Here is an 18,021-nt window from a genome sequence, read left to right as displayed (position 1 = left end):
AGCTGCAACATTTTTTCAGTAAAAAGACAAAACAAGTTAAACAAAAATTAAACTCAAGAATATGTAGAATGCTTTAACTTCTATTTGATCTCTCACTAAGTCACTTGCAATGAAAACACAAATTACAAACATTAACTAACTGACAATGTGAGCAATTATGGTGGCACTTTAAATTTCATTGGTTTTCACACAGCTCCATCTCATGTGTTGGTAGATTCTTATAAAAGAAAAGTGAAAATTTGGCCTACTAGACCAATTATTAAAAAAAGAAGTAAAACTTTTTGGGGCTAACACAAAGTGACAGTGAAGCAATGGTTATCACATTTAGGTGTGATTTTGCTTGAAGTTTCCTTGCTCTCAATCTGCTTTATCTTTGGTGATGTTTGACATTCCTAGAAAAGAAACAAACTTCCCTGAAAAAAAAAAAAGAAAAATATGTCTGAGTGAAACAAGTTGTTAATTGCATTAACTTATTCAAGCGGAGTTTTGGTTCTTGTTCTATGAAGTGCTTGTTGCACCACTTTTGATGTTTCTCACAGGTTTTCAGTGGGGTTTCCTCCAATTGATTCTTCAGCAGAGGGAGTGAGACTGCTTTTGAAAGTTTTGCGAGAGTTGCAGTCTGTGAATCAGGCATTTGAATTGCTTTTTTTTTTTTTTTTTTAATTTCAGGGTTTTAGTAGGCTTCTGCTTTTCGCCTTGGAGCAGCACACTTTATCAGTTTGCTCCTTTTGTTGTAGCGATTTTCTTTTTGGACAAGATTGAGTTTGGCAGCAAGAAATGCTACTGCCTAAAACCCCCCCCCCCGGGGGGTTTTTTTTTTTTTTTTTAATAACCAAGCACGTTTTTAGTAATCAATCTTCTTTTAGTAACCAGTTGCTCCTTATCTCAGGGTTTTTTTTTTTTTTTTTTTACCAAGTCCACCCTAGGAGTAGAGAGGTGACTAACAAATTAAACAAGGAAGGACAACAAAACTTTTTTTTTTCTTTCTTTTTTTTCTTCACTGGCCACTCAGGACAGGCATTTTCTACTAAAGTTTCTCTATAGCCCCCCCAGAGGAAGCTGCATGATAAATACCTCGGGCAACACCATCTCCACAAGGCTGCAGCTGCAGAATTGGCTTCAGGATTAGAATCTGCCAATTCTAGTTCTCCACAGTAAACCACAGACTGGTGGGGGAGGGTTCCCCAGAAGATAGGAGCTCCAGATTGTCCTCAGGACTGAAACCTGCTGATTTTGGTTTTTCACAACAAAACAAAAAACGCACAGGGACATGGGTCCCCTCCAAACAGGAGCCTTTCAGCTCTGCACAAAACACCAAGCAGAAAAGGGAACTAAACACCCAAATCTATTAACCGTAATGTCCACAATTCCTACAACCTCTGCCATCACCTTTGCCTTTGCTTTTGCCTTTTCCTCATCCCTTCTTGCATATACTTGTTGTACTTTTCTAACCGGTTCCTCTCAAATTTCTCATTATTCTCTGCCACTCTCCCCTCACTCTAACATTAGCTACACCTTCATTTTCTGCCAAGTTCTTTATTCCTGCTCTTTCTAGTCTGATACCAAGCTCTCTCCTCTGGCAGCTTGGACACCACCCACTCCTCCTAGTAGAAGTACAATACCACTTTCTCTCACAATTAATACATGCACACAAATACAAGCTTCACAACTGTTTTCACACACTAAACATGGGATTTCAAAGGGGAAATCAGATGGAGCTATATTAGAAAGGCGTTGGGGGTCTGGATGCTTTCAATTCAATAGCTAAAACCTTTCCCTTCCAATAATACAATCTGCCTCCCTCTGGATAACAAGGCTAAACTCCAAACCAACATATATTATTTATACTCATTCCCTCCTTCTCATTCTCCCACTCATTCCAAAAGAAAAATCCAAAATAATTCAGTAAAAAAATAGCAACATGGCATGACAGTGGGGTCCAACCCCTGTGGGCTCCAACCCCTTAAAGGTACCTTTCCTTTTGCCCAGGACTATTTTGAGAGACTCAGTCTCCTTGGGACTTTCAACCCACCCTTGGGGACTCGAACCCTGGACCCACGGGAATTTCTGCTTAACAAAAAATAGCAAACACCTTAATTTGGTGCAGATGGTCCTTGTCTGCTCCTGCCGTGAGCCAGGGGACAGCTGAGCTCCCCCTGAAAATTCAGGGCCGTGGCTGGGAGATCTGCTTACCCCTGGATCTAGCAGCCGGGCAGAGTTAGGGTCCCATCTTGGAGTGCCAATGGAAGCATTGGAATCTTTTGCTCTTCAACTCATGCCAACAGCTTTTCACTTCACTGTCAACAGTATTGTTGTCCTTTTGCTGTTTGTCTCTTAAATCAGCCATCTGTGGCACAAGAGAGGGAGATTAGACATAGGTGTATATATAAAATCATGAAAGTGTCAGATACAAACACAGAAGTGCCTGGTAAGATATTTTCAATAGGGGTGGCAGAGCTGGTGGCATAGCTGGTACTGGGCATTAATTCAAAACATTTTTGTTAATGAAAGGCAGTCCAATATGAGGGTCAAAAGGCAGCATTGATACTGAGAGTGGGCAGTTGACAAAAGGGATTGTAATTGCCTGGATGTAGGGCACCTACTGAATGTGCCAAACAAAGGAGCCTGAAGTGCATTTCAAAGTGCACCAATACTGACTCATGATATATCTATATTAGCAGTTTAGTTTGGACAAAGGACATGCTTTTAACTTGAACCTCCTGGGTTTTCGCACTTACTGCTTTCGGTTCTCACTGAACAGTCCTGGGCTGTGGAGGCTGGTGATAAAACTAAACTGCCAGGCCCAAACTCTTGTGTGCAGGAGCACGCCTAAGTGTGCTCCAGCTGCTAATGGGCTTTCAGCCAGTGGGGACAGACTACAGTAAGCTTGAGACAGTGCTTTCCCTCTCTCCCTGAAGCGTACCTAGTGTGGAAGTGTGCTTCTCAGCACCAAGTGTTTTGCTCTACAGATGCACTCCTGTTGCACTGTGCTAGCTGATGATGCAGATATGTCTGTAGGGCATTAGCAATAGGTCTCATCTTGTCTGACCGGCTTCTTCAAAGTAGCTCTGCTAGTCAGGAACAGAGATATAGAGGACATGGATCACCCTCTGCAATAAGTGGGTGCTCCAGATAAGCTGAATCAACCTTAGGGGTCTTATATTTTTTCCCATAGCCTATAAAGGAAGGCTGGCTTTTAAGGCATCTGCTTGTATCTAACTACTAGAGTTAAATGACAAGAATACCATGCAAAATGGGGAAGAATATATTCTGTAAGAGAGACAAAATTATATGAGAATAATGTAAAACCAACCATAAAAATATGACTTAGAAGCTCTTATTCTCAGGTAAATTATTTTAGAAGAATATGGTGTAATATTAACTAACAAGTATTTTTACCAGTAATGTTAAACCAAGATGTTAAAAGAAGACACTGTAATTTGCTGTGGAAAATATAAAAAAAAAACCCCAGATTTTTTGCATAAAGGATACATGATTCAGCAGCTTGTTAGGAAGTTATGATTATGGGATAGTTTTGTTTCAAATCCTAAACAATTTGCATGTTTCATATTTTGCAGGAGGGAAAAGCTGGTAATTAGATATAGCTCATTTGAAGCCATACATGAGATAATGAAGCTCTTCACTCGAAAATGACTTAAGCCTTTCAGTGTCAGTTGGCCAACAGAGTTGACTGAGTGTGCTATTGTGTACCTGCACCATGAGTGCCTGTGTGTTGCCTCACCGTACAACAGAGAGGGAATAATTTCACAAAGGGCATCTCCAAGATTCTTTCCTGCTGTCTTTTTTAGCAGATTTTTTGTTTCAGTGATCAATTTAGCTTATTTGAATAGATGTTCTAAAATGCATTTAGTTTAATCTGTTTTGAACATTTTTGCTAAGTAGTACTATTGATGGACTCTGGGTTGCATACAATTCTGATATTAAACTTTGTCTTTTCTTGGTTAGCTTGTAAATAACATTTGATAATGCATTACTTTTGACATTTTCAATGACTCTTCTTATTTTACATGAAATGGCATTAATGCTAGAAATGCTGAAAAGAATAGGTTCTTTATAAAAGCATTTTTAGAGCTTTTAAAAATGATTCCTAAGATTTTTTTCAAGGTTTTGTTGTGTTACATCAGCAAAGATCAGCTCTTTTTTGATTCTCAATCATTTTCATGGGGAATTCAACCTTAGTTATGGTTTTAGGTTATCTCTGATTTCCTAATGACAACTTCAAGACTTATTCTACTTTCCAACATTGTAAGGACTTAAAGAACACAGTTGCCTGTCTCAAACACTGTCAAGGCCACAGAAGGAACTTGCCATAAGGTAAGCCACCACAGCAAGAACTTGCAATAAGCACAGAAGGGAGGAATTTGTGACAGAAAGGTGCTAATTCCCGGCCTTGTGAGGCAGGATGGTGATTAACACATCCTGGTTAAGTGATCCAAACAGAAATTCCTACTGTGGCAGAGGAAGCAACTGGTCATACATATCATATTCCCAAATTATGGGAATGGCATCTGCCACCACCCTGTGGATATATGGAACTTGGACTGTATAAAGGTGGTACCCCAGAAGAATGACTCTGAGACCCCCACCACTGAGAAACCTAGGGTGAAGAAGGACCAGTGGGATGTCACTGGATCCATGGGTGGTGACTATCTTCTGTTTGACCTTTCTCTCTCTTCCCCTTTCCCCCACTTTTCTATTTCTCTACCTCACATTTACTGTTTAATAAAATCTGTATTATTAACTTTGGCATATGGTCTTCTTTACACCTTAATTTGGGCAGAAGCATCTCTCACTAGTCAGATCATAACGAGCATGGGTTAAGCAAACACCAAGAAAGACTCTGCTATCTTCCTTTGTGTTGTCTCGAAGTCCACTGAGAAAAACTTGTCTTTTTGATTCCTTGGTTACCACCTGGAGTAACAACGTTCTCTACTGCACTTTCAACTGCTTATGACTATTACTGCTTGAGACATAAGCAGCTCTGCTGGGACAATAGATTTACAGCTGGTATATCTTTTTACTCACTAAACAGGAAAACTGTGTAGGAGTAAAATTCAGTAGATATGGTCTTTGCTCTGTTTTGCTTGGAGCACTAAATCTTGCCTCTGGTTCTGTTCAGTGATGCGTTTGCTAACTGGCCTGTGCCACGATCAACAAATTTTTGTTTTAGACTCACTTGCCTTTTTCCATCTCTCTCCAGACTAGCTAAGCCACCAAGCCTGTTAAGTTGCTGGGCTCTTAAAGCTGCTACCCACTCCAAACTGATCTGGCCGTTTTGGGCCACTGTAAATCTTATGTGACTACTCCAAGTTTACTGGGTGCTGGTTTTTTGTTGGAATTTAGTTATGCAGTTAGCTCTGGTAATCCCACTGAGTTGCTCTAGAAAAGTGAACCTTTTCTGGCAAATATGAAGATTAATCCAAATGTGCAGACTTTATTCTTTAAAAACTGTTCATAATGTTGGTTTAAATTTGCCCAGAAAAGTAAATTCATCTTGCATCTATAGCAGAAAAAAAAGCAACACAGTAGAAGCAGAACTGGAGAGCAGACAGATGGTGAGGACTTAACATCTGCACTATATGTTTCAGCATGGTTTTCTTTGGTCTATTCCTAGACTGATATATGAACTGAATGTCCCTTAGTCACTGTAAGGAATCAGGTGAGGTCCTGGAGAATGTCTTTGAGTGGCTTGGTGTTCCATTTTTTTTTTCCCAAGGCTTTCCTGCTTATGTGCTCTGAAATCTCTGCCAAATTTGGAGCACAGCACAGTAAGCAGGGATACTTGGACGATCTGCTTCAAAAACAGTTTTGAACCAAACTAGGTGCACCCTGTGACCTGGAAGCCTGCTAGAAGATCCAGTCATTGTAGATGAAGGCATTCAGGATCTCAATGCCAAGACAAAATATTTTCTGTTCTGGATTGCACCTAAACTTGTCTGCAAGAAGACCAAATTAAGAAGAGTGTCAGCGTGTGTTTTGGGGTGATTTTTTTCTTGTTTCTCCCGTTGAGTTTTCTGCTTTGTTTAGACAAGTATTTGCTGAAGATCGACACAGTGATGTGCTTTCCTATTCTGCAAATGTCCTAACCATAAAGAAACAGCCATTCTTACTGCCCATTCTCTGTGACTCTTGAGTATGAATTATTAAAGTTAAAATGAGAGCAGTAGCAGTTAGATAATCATTTATGTGAATCCTGTTGTATTTCACGTCTTTGTCTAACATGATCAGAATGGAATTTTCCTGAGGGTTTACTATTGGGATCTGCTCAGCATTGTGTGATGTACTTAATGAAAAATAGGGAATAGAGCAACTCTCTGCTTTAGGTAAGGTTCCTGCCTGTGTGGTGTGCTGAGGGTCCAAGTTCCTCCTCTAAGAGCAAGAGGTATTGCACATGCATCTGAGATATTTCTGCTCTTCTGGAAGGCTGACCATTTTGTTCTTAGAAGACAGAGTTTTGCTGCAGAAGATAATGAATGAAATGAATGCTTGAAAATTCTACTTGGAAATTAGGTAAACAAAAATGATACATATTTATTTAATTGTAAAAAGCTGTCAGGTTAATGAAATGTATTACTACTCCCCTGAATTTCCATAGTGACCTTACAGGTAAGAGGAATCCCTGTAATGGCACTGTTACTTGAAATAAACTTTGGGACTGGACTAGTAAGAGAGAAAAGGATTACCTGGTCCAAGCCATGTACTTCCAATACCTTGATCCATTTAATTTTTTTTCCCCTTTATGTTATTTAAAGACTGCATTTTTGAAAATAGCCTCAAACTATAACTGTTCTCCTGTTAATGGCAAAAAGTAAAGATATTAAAATGCATAATTTTCTATTGGAAAAAATAAAATGATCCCACAGAGGAAATAAAATTGTGAGAAGACAAGAATAGTTTGTGTAGGTTATATGAAAGTATACATAGGGGTGTCCTTATAAAATTATCTTCTCTTTAGAGGTTCTTTTCTAACAATAAGGAACCTTGTTTACTGACTCTTTGGGAGCATAACAAATAACACTTTGCTATCACAGAGGGAATACTTCTCTGGTCAGCTTCTCAGGATAAGGTGATTTGGACTAGCTTTATTAATGCATGGCAACATCACAATAATTTTACATTATTGTTGAGTGCTGCTGGAAGGCAAAAGGGAGGATGGTATCTGGAAGCACAATAAAAGGTAGAAAAAAGAATATGAAGAATAAGTATCACTTGAGGGAGTTCACATTTGTATCTCCTTTTACAGCACTGTGAAGTTATATTCTTTACTGAATATCATTTTGATTGTGACTGTGCTAACTATTGCTGTTACCACAAAAGTTTATTTTAATGCTTTATGGAAACTGGCACTGAACTTTTCAAAGTTTTAAGTGATTTTTTTGTTCTAGGCTATCAAAAGGCCTCTCATAACAACAGAAAAAGAAGGGCCAGAAGAAAGGAAACAAATGAGGCTTTAGTAATGCTGAAAGTGGTTGGTATTAGAAGAGAAAACTTGGATTTCAGGAAGCAGCTCCTGCAATGAACAGATTGTCTCATTTAAAAAACAGCAGATGTGTCATGGGGAACTTCTCAAACTGTTACGATTTTGCCAATTTCTTACCATTATTTTTGTTGTCTTTCCTTATCTTATTACCAGACTTATTTGCATAAGAGCAAAGCATATTGTTTAGGTTTCAGTTACGTTTATATTTCCCCCAAGAAGCAGTATTACTTTGAGTAACAGTAATTGTTCCCTGTAGCAGAGCATTAGGCCACATGATAGCAGCAAGATTGATAAGAAAAATACTGTAACTCAGGTTATAAGCAACCTGTGATGAATTATTGCTCATTTTGTAACCTCAGGATCCCACTTTTGGTCAGTCTTGCTGGCAGCAGTGGTCAGTCAAGCTGCCAATAAACTGCCCCCTTATCTCCTTCTGTTAAATGCAGTGAGATTAAGGTGAAAAATCAATTTCTTCTGTCTGAATTAGATCCTCTATATGTGTGGATATCATGGACTGCTGGGTTAAAATGCTAGGTGCTTTTTGGAAGAGGGAAAATATTGGGCTTTGTGGAGTATGTCAGAAAATAAGTTTCCATAAATAAAAATATAATTTTCTTCTAGGCAGATGCAGGTGCCTGGGTTTTATTCTGACTTCTAGAGAAAGAAACGAACAGAAAGAAGGAGACAAGGTTTTAAACTACCTCTGAGTTATGGAGAAGGGGTCGATGTCATTGTGATGGGGTAGTGCCTGAAAGGAGTTTTATATGCTTCCTATCCAAGGCCTGGGTTCAATGCTCCTTGGTGTCCACAGCTTCTAGTGAATTCTGCAGGCTCAGATCATGTTTTCTTTGAACAGGCTGTAGCTATATCTGTGTGGACACACAGCAATGAGCCTTCCAATAGCCCTGCTTGTGCTGTCTTGGTGTTGTCCTCACGTGGGCATGCACTGAACAAGCTGGGTACCTCTGGAGGAAGCTTGGCTGCAGGCTGCGCCCTGGGACAACCCCTGTGGGCACCAGCAGCCATGTGGGTCCCAGCAGCTCCTGGAGCCTGAGCAGGGTACATGGTACAAGAGGGTTATCATGCAGCTCTGCTCCTGTAGGTGGACACGGCCTCGGAGCACTGCAGCGTGGCCCCAGGTAAAGCTACCTGGTTGTGGAAAGTGACCTGCCTGGGCCTGGGGGTGCCCTGCTGCTCCCTGGCTGTCCCATGTTTTGCTGGGAGAGTGAAGGCAAGCCCTGTCTGCAGTACTGTGGCCCTGGGAAGCTAGCAGGCTCTGTACTGCCATGGAAGTACTTCAGAGTGAGAAGAGTGGATCTCAGTGGTGTCTGGAAACTGGTGGTTGGTAGATGGTCCTTGGTGCTCTTAGCCTCCTTCAACAATTTGTTGAAGAAATATGTCTGGTAAATCATTTATTGTTTACTCTCCTTTTGCTGTGCATGCTTCCTTTTCAGGGGCCAGGCATCTCCAGATTTATGCCTTTTTTCTTTTTTTGATTGCCTGTTTCCTTTTTTGGTACCTCTTTGTTGCCTGGCATTAAATTATTCATTCTTTTTCTTTGTTTCTGTAAGTTCTCTTCCCTTCCTAAGAAAGCACCAGAGCTCCCTTTTTGTGTTTCTCCCTTCCTATCTCTTTTTAAAACTTCTTAAAATTTTGTGATGTTCACTGGCATGAAACATTTTCTTAAAAACCTCAAGCCTTGCTGCACAGGGAATCCATGCATCTCCTTTGCTGTGCGTGCCCCTCAGGAATTAAACAGTCCAGAGAAACTAAATCCCTTTTGATGTCTGCTTGTTGTCAGTTCTTATTTGGTGCACAGCTTATTCAGAGGAATTTAGATGGGAAAAGCCAGTGAACAAATGGATCACAAGTGTGTTTGAAGGAAAAGTTAGATTAATATAGAAGGGAATGTTTGCCGAAAGTTGCCCTTGAGGTGCCGGTGGGTTTAGCATTGTGTGCACTGTGATTTCGCTGTGCTGACTGTGTTCACGATAGCATGCAGACAGCTGGGGAGAGGCACTTAGCCAGCACAAAGTAGCTGTGAAAGAGATAAGCATACTGAACACTGGCAAATGGCCTTGACTAAGATGCGGAAAAGTGTTTCCATGATGCTAGCCATGGGCAAGCCCAGTAGTCACTAGCCAGTATCTATGAAAAATAAAAACCATTTGTGCTACTTCACTCCTCTAATATCCTGTGACTACCTCTGTCCCAGGGCATGTATTTATTCATACACACCAGTGCAGCTGGCAGCAATTTCAACATCTTCATGTTCACTGTTTTTGGAGAACTTGCTGGGAGTGTTGGGAGATCCTGGCTCATGCCACTGTTCATCTGTTAAAATTTGTAACTGATATTTTGTTGTTTTTTTTTTTCAAGGAAGTACTACAACATTATGTGTAAGGATTATTTTGAGAGTAGGTTGTCTTCACTACCTGTTAGTGATGCTGCCCTAATCCTGTAAATGTTTCTGTTGTTAATAGGATATCATCATCAGTAGAGATAGAGACCCTTTGATGTTATCTTCTGGGTGTGGGACAGTCAGATAGACTGCTGCTAGAAGTTTATTTTATAAATGGTGCCTCGAAGGCTAGCAATTCACTTCCAAACCTGGGTGTTTTGTGTAAGCTGCTTCAAAGAAGAAAATTTTAGGTTAATAATTTTTTTTTTTGTTTTCAGCATTTTCTTTTGTTCAGTATGTTTGAGAAATCAATCCCTTGAAAAGCTGTAGTCAGCAAAGTACACATATTGGATAAACTTCCAGAAAGTGTTCTCACAGAATTTAACTCTCTCCATCTTGAGAGTGGACGGACCTGGCTAAGGATGGAATATACATTTGCCAAATTCTTTCTGAAGTAATCTTGACTCCATTGTCCTGTATTTCTGGATTTACTTCAGTGTGGGAGTAGAGTACTAGGGATGCATAAGGCAGAATTTTCTCTCTGACCTTCAGTCAATAAAGCTTTCTTACCACTTTTTATTAAGTATTGAACCTTCTACCATTTAAGTGTTTCTCAAAATTGTTATTTCACCATTAATCCGTTCTGTAATACCAACTTGTTCTAAATCCTGTGCTGGTAGTTGTGGACTAGGGCTCGCCTCACTTTTACAAACTCTTACACCATGGTATAATGTACTTCCAAATGTGGCTAAGACAAAAAAACCCTGTGAATGCAAACAGGTTACATGGACTAAAATTTATACCTTAATGTAACATTAGGAGGATCCTGAACAACAGCTATAATGATCTAGAGGAAGCAAAAATCAAAGAATCAGAGAATGGTTTGGGTTGGAAGAGAACTTAAAGGGCACCAGGTTCCAACCCCCAGCCATGGTCAAGGACATCTTACACTAGAACCAGGTTGCTCAGAACCAAATCCATTCTGGCCTTGAACTCTTCCAGGGATGGGATATCCACAGTCCTAATATAAGAAAAAGTGTATAGTCTAAAAAACTACTTAGTTTTCCTATGGACACCAAATACCATATAACTACCTATCCCTTAAAAATAAATGGATTTCCATGTTCACATATTTGCTCTAAAAACAAATCTGCTTTTGGATTTTTTTCTTTTTTGAAAGATCTCTGTGCATAGTTAAAAGAGGCTTTTTGCTTTCATCAGTGTTGTGTTTTACCTTTACTTTGATATGGTTTAACTGTCACTTTTTCTCTTTCCTATAAATATGGATATTTACATGAATATGTATTTCACCCAGTTTCAAGCAGCATTTTCACATTCTTAATGATAACAAGATGGCAAGCTGTGATATGTGTGTTCTTCCAGAGGCACACAGAGTTTATAATGAGTCATTATTATAATTTGTGTTTGTGTCTTTGATGCTATTGTAGCTTTCCAGGCAGATGTCCCACCCGCTGTGTGTTCCTAGTTTCAGTCTAATGAACTGCTAAAGTTACTGGACACTCAACAGTAGCTCTGGAATCCCACAATGTATTAGTAATAAGTTTTCTTTAAGATGAAGAGGCTTTAAGTACAGCACACAATCAGTAGCCCACGGTGGAAGAAACAAATCAGAAAACCGCTGTTCCATAAGGGCGGAATTGAAAGAGCTTGCATGAGTAAAATGACAGACTCTCCATTCCATTTTGGAAAGCATGAATAGGACTTTTGATCTAGCTTAATTTCCTTCAAGCTCTTCAGCTGTGGCTAAACCATTTAAAATAAAAATAGATGTATTAGGGAGCATTGTGTGCATCACTGTTTATTATTTTGGAATAGCATGGGTCCTCCTGTACCTCTTTGCTAATGTCAAACAAAAAGTAGAATTCTCATCTCCATTTCAGCAGTGCAGAAGTGGGCTGATTCCCCTGGCTGCAGTGACTTTGCTTCACTTTTATGGCAGAAAATGGAAGGAAACATCTGGACTGGTGATTTTTAACAGCTTGCAAATATCAGAGTATGTATTTTCTGACACATCACTGAGCTTTAGATTTTTGAAGTGTTTGGTATAACTTAAATAAGCCTCCAGTAGATAAAATATTAATTGAAAAGATACATTTTACTGACCAATGTCATGCATTGCTATTGTCAAATAAGCCTCCCGGGCATCCTATACCCTTTGCATTGACTGCAAGCTATTTCACCTTTGAACAGAATGCATCCTTGAGTGATTGTATGCACTTCAGCTAAACCCACTAAATGTTAGAGAACTTGCCCATTTCAAGGGATTTAAAAACAACCAAAAAAACCTAACCCACAAACCCCTGCCAGCTCCCAATTCTTTACAGGAGAACCTTCAGACTGAGAATACAATCACACCCCAGTGAGCTGAGCTGACTGAGGCAGTTTTGGACCAAAGGCAAGGCTTCGATGCTGGATCTTGTCTGCCTCAGCTCTTCGTGGGCACTGTCTTGCTGTACAAACTGCCACACTCACTTCAGGGAGCCTGCTTAGGGATCTCTGCCCCAGTCAGCTCCATTGCCATTGCAAGAATGTCACCTGTTATTAGGTAAATGACAAGCTCCTTGGGGAACATGCAAATCTGTGCTGGACATACTGAAGAGCTGGAGGAGATGATAATTATGAATAGAAAAATACAATCCCCCTTCTTCTTCCTGATTCTTTTCTTACACTGTTATCCTTTGTGGCATTCAAAAGGATGGATGAGATTGTGAGTCAGCATCCTTTGAAAAAACTTTAACAAGATTTCAGATTATTTACCCCCTTTTTTCTGTACTTCTAACCATTTTGCAGCATAACGTGTACAAAGCAGAAGAGGTCATGTACGTTTGTTACACTACAGCTGTGTTTTCAGCGAAGGCCTCTGCCTTTCTTTTTTTTTTTTGCTGTGTTTTTTGAACTGCAAGATTGCAGATAGATAAAAGAAATGTTTTTGAACACTCATTTTCTGAAGAGCTGATCAAGTGGCCAGGCTGTTACTGAATATATTTGGAAGCTGCTTTGTCTTTACAGTGGTGCTTGAGGAATTACATATAATTTGTTAACGACTGTTGGTTTGCAGGTTTTCCTTATTATGAAAATATCTGTATGAGAGAGTGCAAAAAGATATTATGTTACCCTAGTGTGACCAGTGAAAGCCAAGGAAGAATGCGTTATCAGCATCAAAATATTTTGCTAACAAGTAGCTTAATAGTCACATGTAGCCCAAGAACAGAAGCAACAAATAAATAGGTTATGAGAGCTGAAGAAGGCAAGCAAACAGAAAAAAAAAAAAGTTACCTCTCTCAGAGTGCTGATTTATTTGGGACAATAATTTTGCCAGTCCTGGCTTAGGTGGCAGTCACTGGAATAAACAATTTGTAAGCAGGATTCTGTTTTAAAGGAAAATGAAGACGTTTTTGTAGGCTTGGACGTATTTATTTGTTTTTCATGCCAGTCTGCTAGATGAAAGATAAGTGACACACTGGTTAATGCTGAAAGAAAATAAAAATGACAACTAAAACATTTGCAAAACTCACAGCAGGAATACACATCATTCAGCTACAGAGAGTTGAATATTATTGAGGTAACAGTTGTTTTTGCTGATATATTTTGGATCCTATTTTGGTCCTGATAAGTTGTAGCTAATAGCGTGAAGCTGTGGCCTGAACTGATGTCTCTTATTGTCAGTGGAAAGAATTTCAGGGAGGAGTCAGAAGGTTTTAGATCAACTTTTTACTTTACAAAGTTCACTTCAGTGGCACCACTTAGCAGAACAAGCTCTCAATTCATGTCTGCCAGTATGCAACACTAAATCTGTCTGTTCTCTTTGTTTCAGCAGAAACAGAGCCCAAATGAGACTTCCCACCAAGTTATACTCTGAAGTATCAGCTGTTTGAGCATCCCATTTTCAAGTGAGTAATTTTTTTTGATCCTAAGGTCAGCTGTAAAGTTGCTCAAAGTGCAGTCAGTACTTTCAGAGCACTATGAATGCTGGAGATCCTAAATAGATTCCCGTGAATCATGGAGTAGGGGCTTTGGGGTTTTGTTGCATCTGTCTTTATGGTTAGTCTGCCCACAGTCCCAAGGCTTTCACCGTGGATGCAACTTTTGTGCAATGTCCTAAACGAGATTGTCTGGGATGCACAAAGAGCCAACTTTTTTTGAAATTAAGTTTTTACTACTTAAGTGCTGACAGCACTCATGTCAAGTTACAGCATCACTTACTAGCTACGATTGAATAGTATCCATCACATTCAAATGGTAATGTGTTTTGTCCTCCTCTCCTCAATGAACCTTGACAATTCTGTGAACTGGTATAACCATATTTTTATTCTGTCATTAATATTTGATAGTATAAGAGAGAAATGAACAGTTTATGGACTGTACATTATTTCTCCAGAGCTTATACTGGAGTCTTTAAATTGTTCACCTGAGACAGATGAGTTTGTGCTCTCACACTGACCGTGCTAAATAGAATAAGAACATTATTGAACACATTTGCCTTTTCCTTCTTCTAGGGTGAGTGAAATGCAAAACCTCAGCTTAACTGGTCTTGTAAACAGAAATCCCTCAGGATGAATAATTAGACCTCAGGAGTTTATGCTTCCTTTTGTTGCCTATGTCAACCTAGCAGTGTCATATTATTTACTTTACATCTAAAATGTATCAATCAAAATGGATTTTTATATTAAAGAGTAGCAATGTATTTAGTAAACTTGAAAGGCATCTTGCCACTCTTGTCTTCTACTTGGGTTTTTTGTAAATATAGGTGGTTTTTGTTTTGTTCCAGAAACTTTCAAAGAAGAGTGAAAACAGCATCTTAACTAGCTTCTCTAAATAGTTCTTACGCTGTATTAGAACCACTCCTACTCTCTGTGCTAAATTTTAGACTAAGACTTGTATCATGTGACCACCTACAATAGATATGATTCTGTATTGATATCTATAATGTGCCTGTGTTGTGATATTATTCAATAGGAGAAAGAAACTGGAGGAGTTTTGTAAATATTTGAAAATTGCACAGAAAAAAAATATTAAAGGGCCAGACTGTGGAATAAGTCTTTGAATTCACTAGCTCTGCATCAGCTTACTCACCTGCAAATATTTTTGGGGGAACAAAACGGTTCCATTTCTTAACTTCCTCTTTTCCACAGAGATAACAAATCAAGTCTTAATTCTTCCAGTCCTCATGGGTTCGGTATAACTTTTTTGTTCTGCTTGCAGTGGTGCCTTGTATATTCAAGTAAATGCCAGATAGTTCTTGTGTCTGGGGTATGGATGTGCTCTTACAAAGGTGTCTGTTGTTTGCCTGGCCCAGGATACTGAGGTGCTCTCTCATTTGGCAGAAATTTTTGCCACTCCTACAATCACGTCAGTTCACTGTAGGGAATAGGTATTTTTCTATTTTTATATTTCAAGTTTACTTACTTGGAGTTTAGAAAAAGAAAATAGTAATGATTGTTTAAACAGGTTAAAATACAAATGGCTTAGGTAAGTATGGAAAAACCCCTTCTAAACAGAAAGTATACATCCACATATTGATTGTTTCTAGGTATATTGCAGAGAGGATGATGCTGAAATTTCCCCAAAGATCTTTTAAGTGAACAAAATTCCAAAAAGAAAAAAAAATAAAATCCAAAGAACTAAACCTCCAGCAGAAATCAGTAAAACATAATTCTGAGATAGAATTTTTTTCTAGCTTTTAAAAAAATTCTGCACATATGTAAATATGTAAGTTTTATAAAATTTCAGCATCCTTTCAATCTGACTTAGGGTCAAAATAAATACTGAACAGAATGCTTCCTGTGAATTGCTCTATAGCCTTTGATCAGTAAGGTCATACTCATTTCCTCATAACTCTGGAATTATTTTGCAGTAAAACGTGCTGGGGTTTGTACAAATGGGCATAGGTTTTGCTCTTCCAAAGGAGATGATAGTGACAGTACTCTCTCTAGCCTTTTCCCTCGTATCTGCTCAGAAGTAAACAGTGGAGGCTCCAAGATGCCTGAAGGGCATCAGTGTCCTGCTGGACCACGTTTTGATAAGTAATCACAGTACTGTTTGCACTTCAATTAGATTAACAGCTGAACTTGCAGATCATGTCTCTGGAGGGCATTTTTTTGATAACTAACTAATTGGTAGTTGTCTGAAGTAAATTGCTTGATATTGGTCAATGGTAAATTGTGATCATGTTAATTTAATTGCAGTAATGCCAACGGTATAATTAATGCTGCTATCAAAGCAGTCAATCAGTTCTTTGAAAAAAAAGCAGCACTATGATATTAAGTTCCCAGTTGCCATGACACAGAATGTGATTCTGAATAATAATAATAGTGTTGGCTCTGCTCACTGTGAGTAAAAGCCATTGTTTTCAATGGAAGTAAGGGTAATGGGATGCAGTGGTGTTCTGCATTATTACAAATAATGCAAGCAAATTGCCTCAGAAAAATGTCTGTCACTCTGAGAAAGTAATTTATCTTCCTAGCTGTCTGGGAAAAGATGTGACCAGGAGCTGTGTTTTGAGATTCATTATGATTGACAGAAACACTGCTGTGGACATCGCCTGGAAATGACAGGGTTTCGCTGCATAACACAGAGAGAAGCAGATCACAGAATAGCTCAGGTTGGAAGGGACCTCTGGAGGTCATGTAGTCCAACCTTCCTGCTCATGCAGGGTTCCCTAGACTACATTACTCAGGATCGCTGGGTCAGGACTGAGAAAAAAAATCCTTTTATTACCCCATTTCTGTATTTATATTTTCTGTTCTCATTTGTGGGAGTCATTTACAGGGGATAATGACATGGACTCTGTCCCAAATGTGCTATCTTTTCTTTAGATGTCTTTGTCAGGCATAAAGTGGCCCTCTTCTCTCCTCTTATCCCCAGCACATGCTAATGCCTGCCTCCATTTATCAAAACCATGTCTGGCCATTACTGGAACCTAGGGGCCTTTGAGATCACTGGTTTGGTTTTGTTCTGGTTGAGTGGGAATAGAACTGTGTGCTTTCATATCTCCAGCAGTTTGTCTGAGCATGTGTCTAGCAGTGTTACCTGGGAACTACCTTAAGTGAGTCCCTGGCACTTCCTGGGTTCATTGTACGCTGCTATACCTGCAAAAAGCCGCCATAAAGACTGGCTAAGCAGATAACTCATAATTTTTCCTGTATTGAGATATGTTCCAGTGAGTTGTAGGTGTCCAGAAGAGTTGGAAAGCAAAGGGTTATTGCTTATTGTGGCTGACACGATTTAGAACAACCCAGCAAATACGTAGGCAGATCTTAAAGACTTGTTGAGTACCTAAGTAATCTCTAAAGGTCAGGAGTCTGCAGAAGTTGCTTTCTAGAGCCTCTTTGCTTGCCTTTGTTTTTTTGCTTTTGTTTTTTTTCCTTTTTTCTTTTCCCCTTCTTACCTGAGCTGTGCTGTTCTTCATGTCCAAAGATGGAAGTTTGAGAGGGAGATTCTAGAGTGGTATGGAAAACCATAAAGTCTTGACCACAGAGTGAAGCTATGCTGTTGAACGACTACAACTGTTTGATATATTGGACTCACCTACTCATGGTGTGCCCCTCTCCCCAGTTGCTTTGTATGGCTTCTGACAGTAAGCACTTAAAACTGGACCAGGTGTTGCAGTGGGCAGGACTAGCCAGCCTCTTGTTCTCACACATGATGTCCTGTCCCTTCTTTCCACACACAGAAAGTATCCACAAGCACCGACATTTGTACATGCTTATGGATAATTAAGATTTTCTAAATTTGTCTATCTTTTTTAGAAATTTTAATATTTTTTCAATTTTGTTTGTCATGTGAGGAATTAAAATGAGATCTATCTAAAGATAAATTCCCTTCTCCATCATCTTGTATGCTGGAGTCAACAGGTTGGTATTGCAACAAACTATGCAAAAAACTATTGCCAGGTACTTTTAAAAGTCAGTTTCAGAGCCGGCTACTCTAAGAGGCCAGCCTCTGCAAACCTGTTTGAAGCAGGTTTCTGATAACTCTGGGTGGGAAATATCAGTAGATATTCCAGATTTTCTTCTAATTTCTAAATGCTCTCAAAGTATGTGAGATTTGTAGCTGCAAATTGTGTTTCAGCTTTATTTCATAAGGAAGTTTTGTGAAG

General features: G+C 39.2%; 1 long non-coding RNA gene across 1 annotated transcript; it reads right to left on the bottom strand.

Moving 5' to 3' along the window:
* Nucleotides 1-1,086: 1,086 nt before the first annotated feature.
* LOC121661616 lies at nt 1,087-17,322 on the bottom strand. The gene is made up of 3 exons (XR_006015051.1): nt 17,311-17,322; nt 15,848-15,850; nt 1,087-1,499 (listed from the first exon to the last, which is right to left on the bottom strand). It is a non-coding gene; the product is annotated as an uncharacterized LOC121661616 (long non-coding RNA).
* Between the last annotated feature and the right edge of the window lie 699 nt (nt 17,323-18,021).

The sequence above is a fragment of the Corvus kubaryi genome, unplaced genomic scaffold (assembly GCF_017639235.1).
Source record: "Corvus kubaryi isolate FWS band 111438036 unplaced genomic scaffold, C.kubaryi_AGA036_p1.0 37184, whole genome shotgun sequence".
Classification (NCBI taxonomy): domain Eukaryota; kingdom Metazoa; phylum Chordata; class Aves; order Passeriformes; family Corvidae; genus Corvus; species Corvus kubaryi.
This window is presented reverse-complemented; position numbering and strand designations above follow the sequence as displayed.